We start from the raw sequence: 15,297 nt of genomic DNA, 5'->3' as shown, positions 1-15,297 counted from the left end.
TGATTAGCCGTGCTGTGACAGAGCATAGGACCATTTTCACTGAGAGGATGGGATGTAGCCATCGACAAGGGTGATGCCTCCAGACGATTAGCATGCAGTGACAGCGCATAGGACCATTTTCCCGAGAGGATGAAAAGTAGCCATTGGCAACAGTGACGCCCTAGATATAGCTTGCCATGGAAATGAGTAAGAAGGATTGGATGAATGTAATAAGAAAGTAGAGATTCAAGAGGAGCATAGCATTTCCATACGCCTATCTGAAATTCCCACTATTGATTTACATAAGTATTTCTATCTTATTTTATTTTCTGTTTATTATTTATTTTCAAACTTATCATAAACCATTTAATCTGCCTAACTGAGATTTACAAGGTGACCATAGCTTGCTTCATACCAACAATCTCTGTTGGATCGACCCTTACTCACGTAAGGTATTACTTGGATGACCCAGTACACTTGCTGGTTAAGTTGAACGGAGTTGTGTCCACATATAGTCAATAGCCATTAAATAAATCTCATGCAAATACAAAGAGGATCACAATTTCGTCCACCAAGTTTTTGGCGCCATTGCCGGGGATTGTTCGAGTATGGACAACTGACGGTTCATCTTGTTGCTCAGATTAGGTAATTTTCTTTTCAAAATTTTTCAAAAATCTTTTTCAAAATTTTCTTTTCTTTTTCGTTTTTCCAAAAAAATATTTTCGAAAAAAAATTTATAAAAAAAAATTTATTAAATCATAAAAATCAAAAATATTTTGTGTTTCTTGTTTGAGTCTTGAGTCAATTTTTAAGTTTGGTGTCAATTGCATGTTTTAAAAAATTTTTTGCATTTTTCGAAAAATTTCATGCATTCATAGTGTTCTTCATGATTTTCAAGTTGTTCTTGATAAGTCTTCTTGTTTGATCTTGATGTTTTCTTGTTTTGTGTTGTTTGTTGTTTTTCATATGCATTTTTGCATTCATAGTGTCCATACATTAAAGATTTCTAAGTTTGGTGTCTTGCATGTTTTCTTTGCATCAAAAAATTTTCAAAATTATGTTCTTGATGTTCATCATGATCTTCAAAATGTTCTTGGTGTTCATCTTGACATTCATAGTGTTCTTGCATGCATCATGTGTTTTGATCCAAAATTTTTAAGTTTTGGGTCATAATTATGTTTTTCTCTCTCATCATTAAAAATTTAAAAATCAAAAAAATATCTTTTCCTTGTTTTTCTCATAATTTTCGAAAATTTGAGTTGACTTAGTCAAAAATTTTCAAAATTAGTTGTTTCTTACAAGTCAAGTCAAATTTTCAAAAATTTAAAAATCTTATGTTTTCAAAATCTTTTTCTTATTTTCGAAATTATGCTAACAATTAATATAATTGATTCAAAAATTTGAAGTTTGTTACTTTCTCGTTAAGAAAGGTTCAATCTTTAAATTCTAGAATCTTATCTTTTAGTTTCTTGTTAGTTAAGTAATTAATTTTAATTTTAAAAATTAAATCTTTTTCAAAATATCTTTTTCTTATAAATCTTATCTTTTTATCTTATCTTCTTATCTTTTTATCTTATCTTTTTCAAAATTTGATTTCAAAATATCTTATCTAACTTATCTTCTTATCTTTTCAAATTTGATTTTAATATCTTTTTCAACTAACTCTTTGACTTTGTGTTTATCTTTTTCAAAACCACCTAACTACTTTTCCCTCTCTAATTTTCGAAAATACCTCTCTCTTTTTCAAAAATTCTCTTTAATTGTTTTAAATTTTAATTTTAATCTTATCTTATCTCTAATTTTCGAAAACTACTAACCCACTTTTAAAATTATTTTCGAATTTTCTGTCTCTTCTCTCTTATTCTATTTAATTATTTATTTACTAACACTTCTCTTCACCTCTCTTCATCTAAATATCCGAACCCACTCTTCCTCACTCTTCTCCCCTTTCTTTTTCTACTAACATAAAGGAATCTCTATACTGTGACATAGAGGATTCCTCTTTCTTTTCTTGTTTTCTTCTCTTTCATATGAGCAGGAACAAGGACAAAAGCACTCTTGTTGAAGCTGATCCTGAACCTGAAAGGACTTTGAAGAGAAAACTAAGAGAAGCTAAATTACAACAATCCAGAAGTAACCTTTCAGAAATTTTCGAACAAGAGAAGGAGATGGCAGCCGAACCCAATAATGATAATGCAAGAAGGATGCTTGGTGACTTCACAAAACCAACGTCCAAATTTGATGGAAGAAGCATCTCCATTCCTGCCATTGGAGCAACCAACTTTGAGCTGAAACCTCAGCTAGTTGCCTTAATGCAACAAAACTGCAAGTTCTATGGACTGCCATCTGAAGATCCTTATCAGTTTTTAACTGAGTTCTTGCAGATCTGTGAGACTGTTAAGACGAATGGAGTGGATCCTGAAGTCTACAGGCTCATGCTTTTCCCTTTTGCTGTAAGAGACAGAGCTAGAATATGGTTGGATTCACAACCTAAGGATAGCCTGGACTCCTGGGAGAAGCTGGTCATGGCCTTCTTAGATAAATTCTTTCCTCCTCAAAAGCTGAGCAAGCTGAGAGTGGATGTTCAAACCTTCAAACAAAAAGATGGTGAATCCCTCTATGAAGCTTGAGAAAGATACAAGCAGCTGACCAAAAGGTGTCCATCTGATATGTTTTCAGAATGGACCATATTAGATATATTCTATTATGGTCTATCTAAATTTTCGAAAATGTCATTGGACCATTCTGCAGGTGGATCCATTCACCTAAAGAAAACACCTGCAGAAGCTCAAGAACTCATTGACATGGTTGCAAATAACCAATTCATGTACACTTCTGAAAGGAATTTCGTGAATAATGGGACGCCTCAAAGGAAGGGAGTTCTTGAAATTGAGGCTCTGAATACCATATTGGCTCAGAACAAAGTGTTGACTCAGCAAGTCAACATGATCTCTCAAAGTCTGAATGGATGGCAAAATACATCCAACAATACTAAAGAGGTAGCTTCTGAAGAAGCTTATGATCTTGAGAACCCTGCAATAGCAGAGGTAAATTACATGGGTGAACCTTATGGAAACACCAATAATTCATCATGGAGAAATCATCCAAATTTCTCATGGAAGGATCAACAAAAGCCTCAACAAGGCTTTAACAATGGTGGATGCAATAGGCTGAGCAATAGCAAGCCTTTTCCATCATCTTCTCAGCAACAGACAGAGAATTCTGAACAAAACACTTCTAATTTAGCCAATCTAGTCTCTGATCTGTCAAAGGCCACTTTCAGTTTCATGAGTGAAACAAGATCCTCCATCAGAAACCTGGAGGCACAAGTAGGCCAGCTGAGTAAGAAAGTCATTGAAACTCCTCCCAGTATTCTCCCAAGCAATACAGAAGAGAATCCAAAAGGAGAGTGCAAGGCCATTGATGTGATCAATATGGCCGAATGCACAAGGGAGGAGAAGGACGAAAATCCTAGTGAGGAAGACCTCCTGGGACGTCTCTCAAGCAAGAAGGAGTTTCCTATTAAGGATCCAAAGGAATCTGAGGCTCACATAGAGACCATAGAGATTCCATTAAATCTCCTTCTGCCATTCATGAGCTCTGAAGACTATTCTTCCTCTGAAGAGGATGAAGATGTGACTGGAGAGCAAGTTGCTTAATATTTAGGAGCTATCATGAAGCTGAATGCCAAGTTGTTTGGTAATGAGACTGGGGAAAGTGAACCTCCCTTGCTCATTAATGAACTAGATACATGGATTCAGCAAATTTTACCTAAAAAAAGACAAGATCCTGGCAAGTTCTTAATACCTTGTACCATAGGCACTATGACCTTTGAAAAAGCTCTATGTGATCTGGGGTCAGGGATAAATCTTATGCCACTATCTGTAATGGAGAAGCTGGGGATCATTGAGGTACAACCTACCTTGTTCTCATTACAATTGGCAGACAAGTCATTAAGACAAGCTTATGGAGTAGTAGAGGACGTGTTAGTAAAGGTTGAAGGCCTTTACATCCCTGCTGATTTCATAATATTAGACACTGGGAAGGAAGAGGATGAATGCATCATCCTTGGAAGACCTTTCCTAGCTACAGCAGGAGCTGTGATAGATGTCAACAGAGGTGAATTAGTCCTTCAATTGAATGGGGACTACCTTGTGTTTAAGGCACATGGTCATCCCTCTGTGGCAAAAGAGAGTGAGCACAAAGAGCTTCTCTCAATTCAGAGTAAAGGAGAGCCCCCACAGTCAAACTCTAAGTTTGGTGTTGGGAGGCCACAACCAAACACTAAGTTTGGTGTTAAGACCCCATATCCAAACTCTAAGTTTGGTGTTGGGACTATACAACATTGACCTGATCACCTGTGAGGTTCCATGAGAGCCCACTGTCAAGCTAATGACATTAAAAGAGTGCTTGTTGGGAGGCAACCCAATTTTATTTATCTAATTTTTATTTTATTTTATTTTATTATTATTTTGTGTTTTATTAGGTACATGATCATGTGGAGTCACGAAAAAAATATAAAAATTAAAAACAGAATCAAAAACAGCAAAAGAAAAATCACACCCTAGAGGAAGGACAGACTGGCGTTGAACGCCAGTAAGAAGCATCTGGCTGGCGTTCAACGCCAGAACAAAGCATGAATTTGGTGCTGAACGCCAGAAACAAGCAACATTCTGGCGTTTGAATGCCAGGAATGTGCCTTAAGGAAAGCTGGTGTTGAACGCCAGTAACAAACATGAAACTGGCGTTCAACGCCAGAAACATGCTACATATGGGCGTTGAACGCCCAGAACATGCTTCACATGGGCGTTGAACGCCCAGAACGTGCATCACCTCGGCGTTTAAACGCCAGAATGGTATGCAAAGGCATTTTACATGCCTATTTGGTGCAGGGATGTAATTCCTTGACACCTCAGGATCTGTGGACCCCACAGGATCCCTACCTAACATATTCCTACCTTACCTCCTAATCCTATAACACTCTTCCCCATGTCACACTTCCCAACAACTTCAATCCCTCTTCCCAATCACCCCCTTCACCACTCACATCCATCCACTCTTCCCCATAAACCCCACCTACCTTCAAAATTCAAAAACACTTTCCCACCCAAACCCACCCTACATGACCGAAACTTCACCCTCCCCCTCCCTATATATACCCTTCCATTCTACTTCATTTTCACACAACACACTCCCCTCTTCTATACCTTGGCCGAAACCTACACTCCCCCTTCTCCTGCATATTTTCTTCTTCTTCTTCTTCTCTTCTTTCTTCTCTTGCTCGAGGGCGAGCAATATTTTAAGTTTGGTGTGGTAAAAGCATAAGCTTTTTATTTTTCCATTACCATCAATGGCACCTAAGGCCGGAGAATCCTCTAGAAAAGGAAAATGGAAGACAAAAGCTTCCACCTCCGAGTCATGGGAGATGGAAAGATTCAACTCCAAAAGCCATCAAGACCACTTCTATGATGTTGTGGCAAAGAAGAAGGCGATCCCTGAGGTCCCTTTCAAGCTCAAGAAAAATGAGTATCCGGAGATCCGACATGAAATCCGAAGAAGAGGTTGGGAAGTCATAACCAACCCCATGCAACAAGTCGGAATCTTAATGGTTCAAGAGTTCTATGCCAATGCATGGATCACTAGGAACCATGATCAAAGTATGAACCCAAGTCCAAAGAATTATCTCACAATGGTTCGGGGGAAATACTTAGATTTTAGTCCGGAGAATGTGAGGTTGGCGTTCCACTTGCCCATGATGCAAGGAGATGCACGCCCCTACACTAGAAGGGTCAACTTTAATCAAAGGTTGGACCAATTCCTAATGGACATATGTGTGGAAGGAGCTCAATGGAAAAGAGACTCCAAAGGCAAGCCAGTTCAACTAAGAAGACTGGACCTCAAGCCTGTGGCTAGAGGATGGTTGGAGTTCATTCAACGCTCCATCATTCCCACTAGCAACCGATCTGAAGTTACTGTGGATCGGGCCATCATGATTCATAGCATCATGATTGGAGAGGAAGTAGAAGTTCATGAAGTCATCTCCAATGAAATCTACAAAATAGCCGAAAATCCCTCCACCATGGCAAGGCTAGCTTTTCCTCACCTTATTTGCCATCTATGTTACTCGGCTGGAGTTATCATAGAAGGAGACATCTCCATTGAGGAGGATAAGCCCATCACCAAGAAGAGGATGGAGCAAGCAAGAGAGACCCTCCATGGATCTCAAGAGATGCATGAGGAAGCTCATCATCAAGAAATCCCTGAGATGCCTCAAGGGATGCACTTTCCTCCCAACAACTATTGGGAACAACTCAACACTTCCTTAGAAGATTTGGGCTACAATGTGGAACAATTAAGGGTGGAACATCAAGAGCACTCCATCATTCTCCATGAAATAAGAGAATATCAAAGAGCAATGAGGGAGGAGCAACAAAGGCAAGGAAGGGACATAGAAGAGCTTAAGGACATTGTTGGTCCTTCAAGAAGAAGACGCCACTAAGGTGGATTCATTCCTTGTTCTTATTTCTTTCTGCTTTTCGGTTTTTATGTTGTGTTCATTTATGTTTTGTGTCTCTACTTCATGATCATTAGTGTTTAGTAACTATGTCTTAAAGTTATGAATAATTCCATTAATCCTTCACCTCTCTTAAATGAAAAATGTTTTTAATCAAAAGAACAAGAAGTACATGAATTTCGAATTTATCCTTGAATTTAATTTAATTATATTGATGTGGTGACAATACTTTTTATTTTCTGAATGAATGCTTGAACAGTGCATATTTTTGATCTTGTTGTTTATGAATGTTAAAACTGTTGGCTCTTGAAAGAATGATGAACAAAGAGAAATGTTATTGATGATCTGAAAAATCATAAAATTGATTCTTGAAGCAAGAAAAAGCAGTGAAAAAGCAAAAGCTTGTGAAAAAAAAAAGTGGCAAAAAAATAGAAAGAAAAAGAAAAAGCAAGCAGAAAAAGCCAATGGCCTTTAAAATCAAAAGGCAAGGGTAAAAAGGATCCAAGGCTTTGAGTATCAATGGATAGGAGGGCCCAAGGAAATTAAATCCAGGCCTAAGCAGCTAAATCAAGCTGTCCCTAACCATGTGCTTGTGTCATGAAGGTCTAAGTGAAAAGCTTGAGACTGAGTGGTTAAAGTCGTGATCTAAAGAAAAAAGAGTGTGCTTAAGAGCTCTGGACACCTCTAACTGGGGACTCTAGCAAAGCTGAGTCACAATCTGAAAAGGTTCACCCAGTCATGTGTTTGTGGCATTTATGTATCCGGTGGTAATACTGAAAAACAAATTGCTTAGGGCCACGGCCAAGACTCATAAGTAGCTGTGTTCAAAAATCAACATACTTAACTAGGAAAGTCAATAACACTATCCGAAATTCTAAGTTCCTAGAGAAGCCAATCATTCTAAACTTCAAAGGAAAAAGTGAGATGCCAAAACTGTTCAGAAGCAAAAAGCTACAAGTCCCGCTCATCTAATTAGAATTAATATTCATTGATATTTTGGAATTTATAGTATATTCTCTTCTTTTTATCCTATTTTATTTTTAGTTGCTTGGGGACAAGCAACAATTTAAGTTTGGTGTTGTGATGAGCGGATAATTTATACGCTTTTTGGCATTGTTTTTAGGTAGTTTTTAGTAAGTTCAAGCTACTTTTAGGGATGTTTTCATTAGTTTTTATGTTAAATTCAAATTTCTGGACTTTACTATGAGTTTTTGTGTTTTTCTGTGATTTCAGGTAATTTCTGGCTGAAATTGAGGGACCCGAGCAAAACTCTGATAAGGAGGCTGACAAAGAACTGCTGATGCTGTTGGAATCTGACCTCCCTGCACTCGAAATGGATTTTCTAGAGCTACAGAACTCCAAATGGCGCACTCTCAACGGCGTTGGAAAGTAGACATCTAGCGCTTTCCAGCAATATATAATAGTTCATACTTTATTCAGGAATTGACGACGTAAACTGGCGCTCAACGCCAGTTCCATGTTGCTGTCTGGAGTTGAACGCCAGAAACACGTCATGACCCGGAGTTGAACGCCCAAAACACGTTACAACTTGGCGTTCAACTCCAAGAGAAGCCTCAGCTCGTGGATAGATCAAGCTCAGCCCAAATATACACCAAGTGGACCCCGAAAGTGGATTTATGCATCAAATACTTACTCTTGTAAACCCTGGTAGCTAGTCCAGTATAAATAGCATAATTTACTATTGTATTAGACATCTTTGGTCTCAGTTTTATTTTATTCTTCATCTTAGGAGACTATCGATCACGTTTTGGGGGCTCGCCATTCGGCCATGCCTGGACCTCTCACTTATGTATTTTCAACGGTGGAGTTTCTACACACCATAGATTAAGGGTGTGGAGCTCTGCTGTACCTCAAGTTTCAATACAATTACTATTATTTTCCATTCAATTCTCTTTTATTCTTATTCCAAGATATACGTTGCACAACAACTTGATGAATGTGATGATCCGTGACACTCATCATCATTCTCACCTATGAACGCGCGTGACTGACAACCACTTCCATTCTACCTTAGGCCGGGCGCATATCTCTTAGATTTCCCAACAGAATCTTCGTGGTATAAGCTAGATAGATGGCGGCATTCATGGAAATCTGGAAAGTCTAACCTTGTCTGTGGTATTCCGAGTAGGATTCCGGGAATCTGGAAAGTCTAACCTTGTCTGTGGTATTCCGAGTAAGATTCCGGTATTGAATGAATGTGACGAGCTTCAAACTCCTGAAGGCTGGGCGTTAGTGACAGACGCAAAAGAATCAAGGGATTCTATTCCAACCTGATTGATAACCAACAGATGATTAGCCGTGCTGTGACAGAGCATAGGACCATTTTCACTGAGAGGATGGGATGTAGTCATCGACAAGGGTGATGCCTCCAGACGATTAGCTATGCAGTGATAGCGCATAGGACCATTTTCCCGAGAGGATGAAAAGTAGCCATTGACGACGGTGACGCCCTACATACAGCTTGCCATGGAAAGGAGTAAGAAGGATTGGATGAATGTAATAAGAAAGTAGAGATTCAAGAGGAGCACAGCATCTCCATACGCTTATCTAAAATTTCCACTATTGATCTACATAAGTATTTCTATCTTATTTTATTTTCTGTTTATTATTTATTTTCGAACTTATCATAAACCATTTAATCTGCCTAACTGAGATTTACAAGGTGACCATAGCTTGCTTCATACCAACAAGCTCTGTGGGATCGACCCTTACTCACGTAAGGTATTACTTGGATGACCCAGTACACTTGCTGGTTAAGTTGAACGGAGTTGTGTCCACATATAGTCAATAGCCATTAAATAAATCTCATGCAAATACAAAGAGGATCACAATTTCGTCCACCAATACCCAATCTTTTTGTCGGAAGGAGCTGCAATGGGTGTAGATAGTGACTACTGGTTAGAGCAGAAGAAAATCAATGGTGCACATCTGCATGTATTACTTAAGTGTGACAAAATTTTACCATACCTCATGTGAATTTTTTAAGTCTTCGTAAATACTGCAATCAATAAGATACTAACTTCTTAATCTAATTAAAACATCTTTATCCTATGATGAATCATATAGGTTATTCCAAGAGGCAAATCTTGATACCTTATTGAACAATTTTTTACGTTGGTTCAACGAATACGTCAGCGTGCAGCTAATTGACACAACAGATTTAAAACTAGTTGCACTTAGTTAGAGCCTAATGAATAAGGGAACTAGCTATCTGATGTACACTGTTAATAGATATCGATTCCATACCTTACAGTGGGCGATTAGAAAGAAAACAGATAACACCGGAGTTTGGGTTACTAGTGATTCAGGCGGGGGTCACTCTGATTGGTTTGGTGTGTTACACAATATAATTGAATTAGTATTTTTGTCACACTATGTACAAGGTGTTCGTGTTTAAATGTGAATGGTATGATCCAAGTTCGCGTTAAGGAACATGAAAGCACAAGGACTATGATATCACTGAAGTTAATGTAACTGGGAAATATAGGCACTACGATCTTTTTATTCTATTTAAAAATACACGACATGTATACTATTTGCCTTATCCGGGTTAATGCAAGTCTAGTTGGGTAGTTATGGTTAAGACTAAGCCAAGATGCCGCGTCGAGTTTGATGATAGGACAGAGGATCAGGAACCTTACCAAATTGACAACCCAACTCCTTCGAAAATAGTGATTAATACTGATGAACCAATCACCCTTAGGTCTGCTGTTATAGATGATGATATCATTGACTTTGGAATAGATGCCAACATATTTCCACCAGAGGATGAAGATCTTCAAGAAGAAGATAGCGTCAATGGCAACAAAGAAGAGGAAGACGAGTTTGATAATAATCAGGAAACCACCTCAGAAGAGGAGGATGGTGAATTAGAGGAAGAAGATGATGAATTTGAATAGAATTATGTACATAATTCTATGAGATGTATTTCTTTAAGAAACTTTATGAATAATGTAATATAGTTAGCATTATTTTAGATATTTTAATTCTAAGTCATTCCGTATTTTTAATTTATATTTTTGATATTTCACATCAGTTTTAAAGCACTATTTCAATTATTAATTATCAGTGCTACATTATAGACGAAGAAAAAAAGATTATTTTTAAAAAATAAAAAGACTACTGTCGGAATATTTCGATGGTAATAGCCCAACCAATTTATTTTTTTAAAAAAAACAAAACTATTTCTGTCGGAATTACCATTGGATTAATTTGACGGTAAATTGGCAGGGAGATGTATGACATGGCGCCAATGTTACTGATGAGCGGATAATTTATACGCTTTTTGGCATTGTTTTTAGGTAGTTTTTAGTATGATCTAGTTACTTTTAGGGATGTTTTCTTTAGTTTTTATGCTAAATTCACATTTCAGGACTTTACTATGAGTTTGTATGTTTTTATGTGATTTCAGGTATTTTCTGGCTGAAATTGAGGGTCCTGAGCAAAACTCTGATAGGAGGCTGACAAAGGACTGCTGATATTGTTGGAATCTGACCTCCCTGCACTCAAAATAGATTTTCTGGAGCTACAGAACTCCAAATGGCGCGCTCTCAACGGCTTTGGAAAGTAGACATCTAGAGCTTTCCAGCAATATAAAATAGTCCCTACTTTATTCGAGATTTGACAACGTAAACTGGCGCTCAATGCCAGTTTCATGCTGCATTCTGGAGTCAAACGCCAGAAACACGTCACGAACCAGAGTTGAACGCCCAAAACACGTTACAACTTGGCGTTCAACTCCAAGAGAAGCCTCAGCTCATGGATAGATCAAGCTCAGTCCAAGCACACACCAAGTGGACTCCGGAAGTGAATTTATGCATCAATTACTTACCTCTGTAAACCCTAGTAGCTAGTTTAGTATAAATAGAACTTTTTACTAGTTTATTAGATATCTTTGATTGTATTATTCAATCTTGGGACGTTTAGTTCTCAGATCATGGGGGCTAGCCATTCGGCCATGCCTGGACCTTTCACTTATGTATTTTCAACGTTGGAGTTTCTACACACCATAGATTAAGGGTGTGGAGCTCTGCTGTACCTCAAGTTTTAATGCAATTACTATTATTTTCTATCCAATTCGATTCATTCCTGTTCTAAGATATTCGTTGCACTTCAACTTGATGAATGTGATGATCCGTGACACTCATCATCATTCTCACCTATGAACGCGTGTGATTGACAACCACTTCCATTCTACCTTAGACCGGGCGCATATCTCTTAGATTCCTTAATTAGAATCTTCGTGGTATAAGCTAGAATTGATGGCGGCATTCATGGGAATCCGGAAAGTCTAACCTTGTCTGTGGTATTCCGAGTAGGATTCCGGGATTGAATGACTGTGACGAGCTTCAAACTCCTGAAGGCTGGGCGTTAGTGACAGACGCAAAAGAATCACTAGATTCTATTCCAACCTGATTGAGAACCGACAGATGATTAGCCGTGTTGTGACAGAGCATTTGGACCTTTTTGACTGAGAGGATGGGATGTAGCCATTGACAACGGTGATGCCCTACATACAGCTTGCCATAGAAAGGAATGATGAAAAACTAGAAGGAAGAAGTAGGGAAGCAGAGATTCAGAAGGAACACAGCACCTCCATGCACCTATCTGAAATTCCCACCATTGGATTACATGAGTAACTTTATCTTTATTTCCTGTTTATTTTATTTATCTTTTGAATATCTAATCCAATCACATTTGAATCCGCTTGACTGGAATTTACAAGAAGACCATAGATTGCTTCATACCAACAATCTCTGTGGGATCGACCCTTACTCACGTAAGGTTTATTACTTGGACGACCCAGTACACTTGCTGGTTAGTTGAGCGAAGTTGTGGAAAGAAAGTGCTGAGTTAACAGATGCACATACCAAAGAGCCATTATTGATGATCACAATTTCGTCCACCAAGTTTTTGGCGCCGTTGCCGGGGATTGTTCGAGTTTGGACAACTAACGATTCATCTTGTTGCTCAGATTAGGTAATTTTCTTTTTATTTTCTTTTCAAAAAAGCTTTTCAAAATTCTTTCAAAATTTTTCTTTATTTTCATTTTTCAAAAATACAATTTTCGAAAAAATAATAAAAATACAAAAAAATTCATAAAATCATAAAAACAAAAAATATTTTGTGTTTCTTGTTTGAGTTTTGAGTCAATTTTTAATTTTGGTGTCAATTGCATGCTTTAAAAATTTTTTTTCTTGCATTTTTTGAAAATTCATGCACTCATGGTGTTCTTCATGATCTTCAAGTTGTTCTTGGTAAGTCTTCTTGTTTGATCTTGATATTTTCTTGTTTTGTGTTGTATGTTGTTTTTCAAGTGCATTCTTGCATTCATAGTGTCTAAGCATTAAAGAATTCTAAGTTTGGTGTCTTGCATTTTTTCTTTGCATAAAAAATTTTTCAAAAATATGTTCTTGATGTTCATAATGATCTTCAAAGTGTTCTTGGTGTTTATCTTGACATTCATAGTGTTCTTGTATACATCATGTGTTTTGATCCAAAATTTTCATATTTTAGGTCATGTTTGTTATTTTTCTCTCTCATCATTAAAAATTCAAAAAATCAAATAAAATATCTTTTCCTTAATTTTCTCATAATTTTCGAAAATTTGAGTTGACTTAGTCAAAAAATTTTAAAATTAGTTGTTTCTTACAAGTCTAGTCAAATTTTCAATTTTAAAAATCTTATCTTTTCAAAACTTTTTCAAAAAAATCAAATCTTTTTCATTTTTATCTTATTAATTTCGAAAATTTTAAAATTATTTTCAAAATCTTTTTCTTAATTTTATTTCAAATTTTCGAAATTAAACTAACAAATTTTGTTAAGAAAGGTTCAATCTTTAAATTCTAGAATCATATCTTTTAATTTCTTGTTAGTCAAGTAATTAATTTTAATTTTAAAAATTAAATCTATCTTATCTTATCTTTTATATCATATCTTTTTCAAAATTTTATCTTTTTCAAAAATATGATTTTAAAATATCTTTTCTAACTTCTTATCTTCTTATCTTTTCAAATTTGCTTTTAATATCTTTTTCAACTAACTATTTGACTTTTTGTTTGTTTCTTATCTTTTTCAAAACCACCTAACTACTTTTCCCTCTTTAATTTTCGAAAATATCTCATCTTTTTTTCAAAAATTCTTTTTAATTGTTTTAAATTTTAATTTTAATTATATCTTATCTTTAATTTTCGAAAATCATTAACTCCTTTTCAAAATTAATTTTTGAATTCTTTCTCTCTTCTCTTCTTCTATTTATTTATTTATTTACTAACACTTCTCTTCACCTCTCTTCATCTCCAATCACTGCCTCTATCCTCACCCTTGTGATTGGATTCTCCACTCTTATTCCTTTCTTCTTCTACTAATAATAAGGATCCTCTTTGTCCAGATATAGAGGATTTCTCTTCCTTTTTCTTTTTCTCTTCTCTTTCATATGAGCAGGAATAAGAAAAAAGGCATCTTTGTTGAAGCGGATCCAGAACCTGAAAGGACTCTGAAGAGGAACTAAGAGAAGCTAAATTACAACAATCCAGAGGCAACCTTTCTGAAATTTTTGAACAAGAGAAGGAGATGGCAGCCGAACCCAACAACAATAATGCAAGGAGGATGCTTGGTGATTTCACTAAACCAATGTCCAAGTTTGATGGAAGAAGCATCTCAATTCCTGCCATTGGAGCAAACAATTTTGAGCTGAAATCTCAATTAGTTGCTTTGATGCAACAGAACTGCAAGTTTCATGGACTTCCATCTGAAGATCCTTATCAGTTTTAACTAAATTCTTGCATATTTGTGAGACTGTTAATTAAGACAAATGGAGTAGATCCTGAAGTCTACAGGCTCATGCTTTTCCCTTTTGCTGTAAGAGACAGAGCTAGAACATGGTTGGACTCACAACCTAAAGATAGCCTGGACTCCTGGGATAAGCTGGTCACGGCCTTCTTGGATAAATTCTTTCCTCCTCAAAAGTTGAGCAAGCTTAGAGTGGATGTTCAGACCTTCAAGCAAAAAGATGGTGAATCCCTCTATGAAGCTTGGGAAAGATACAAGCATATGACAAAAAAGTGTCCTTCTGACATGTTTTCAGAATGGACCATATTAGATATATTCTATTATGGTCTATCTGAGTTTTCCAAAATGTCATTGGACCATTCTGCAGGTGGATCCATCCACTTAAAGAAAACGCCTGCAGAAGCTCAAGAACTTATTGACATGGTTGTAAATAACCAATTCATGTACACTTTTGAGAGGAATTCCGTGAATAATGGGACGCCTCAGAGGAAGGGAGTTCTTGAAATTGATGCTCTGAATGTCATATTGGCTCAGAACAAAGTGTTGACTCAGCAAGTCAACATGATCTCTCAAAGTCTAAATGGATGGCAAAATGCATCCAACAGTACTAAAGAGGCAGCTTCTGAAGAAGCTTATGATCCTGATAACCCTGCAATAGTAGAAGTAAATTACATGGGTGAACCTTATAGAAACACCTATAATTCATCATGGAGAAATCATCCAAATTTCTCATGGAACGATCAACAAAAGCCTCAACAAGGCTTTAATAATAGTGGAAGAAACAGGCTCAGCAATAACAAGCCTTTTCCATCATCTTCTCAGAAACAGACAGAGAATTCTGATCAAAGTCACTCTAATTTAGCAAACTTAGTCTCTGATCTGTCAAAAACCACTTTAAGTTTCATGAGTGAGACAAGATCCTCTATTAGAAATTTGGAGGCACAAGTGGGCCAGCTGAGTAAGAAAGTCATTGAAACTCCTCCCAGTATTCT

At 36.8% G+C, this 15,297-nt stretch overlaps 1 non-coding gene across 1 annotated transcript; it reads right to left on the bottom strand.

Annotated features, from left to right (window-relative positions):
* Nucleotides 1-14,488: 14,488 nt before the first annotated feature.
* On the bottom strand, nucleotides 14,489-14,592 carry LOC112700307 (small nucleolar RNA R71). Its single transcript, XR_003153217.1, has one exon. It is a non-coding gene; the product is annotated as a small nucleolar RNA R71 (small nucleolar RNA).
* Nucleotides 14,593-15,297: the final 705 nt, after the last annotated feature.

The sequence above is a fragment of the Arachis hypogaea genome, chromosome 6, assembly GCF_003086295.3.
Source record: "Arachis hypogaea cultivar Tifrunner chromosome 6, arahy.Tifrunner.gnm2.J5K5, whole genome shotgun sequence".
Lineage (NCBI taxonomy): Eukaryota > Viridiplantae > Streptophyta > Magnoliopsida > Fabales > Fabaceae > Arachis > Arachis hypogaea.
Note: the sequence above shows the minus strand (reverse complement) of the source record. Positions and strands in the feature narration are given on the sequence as shown.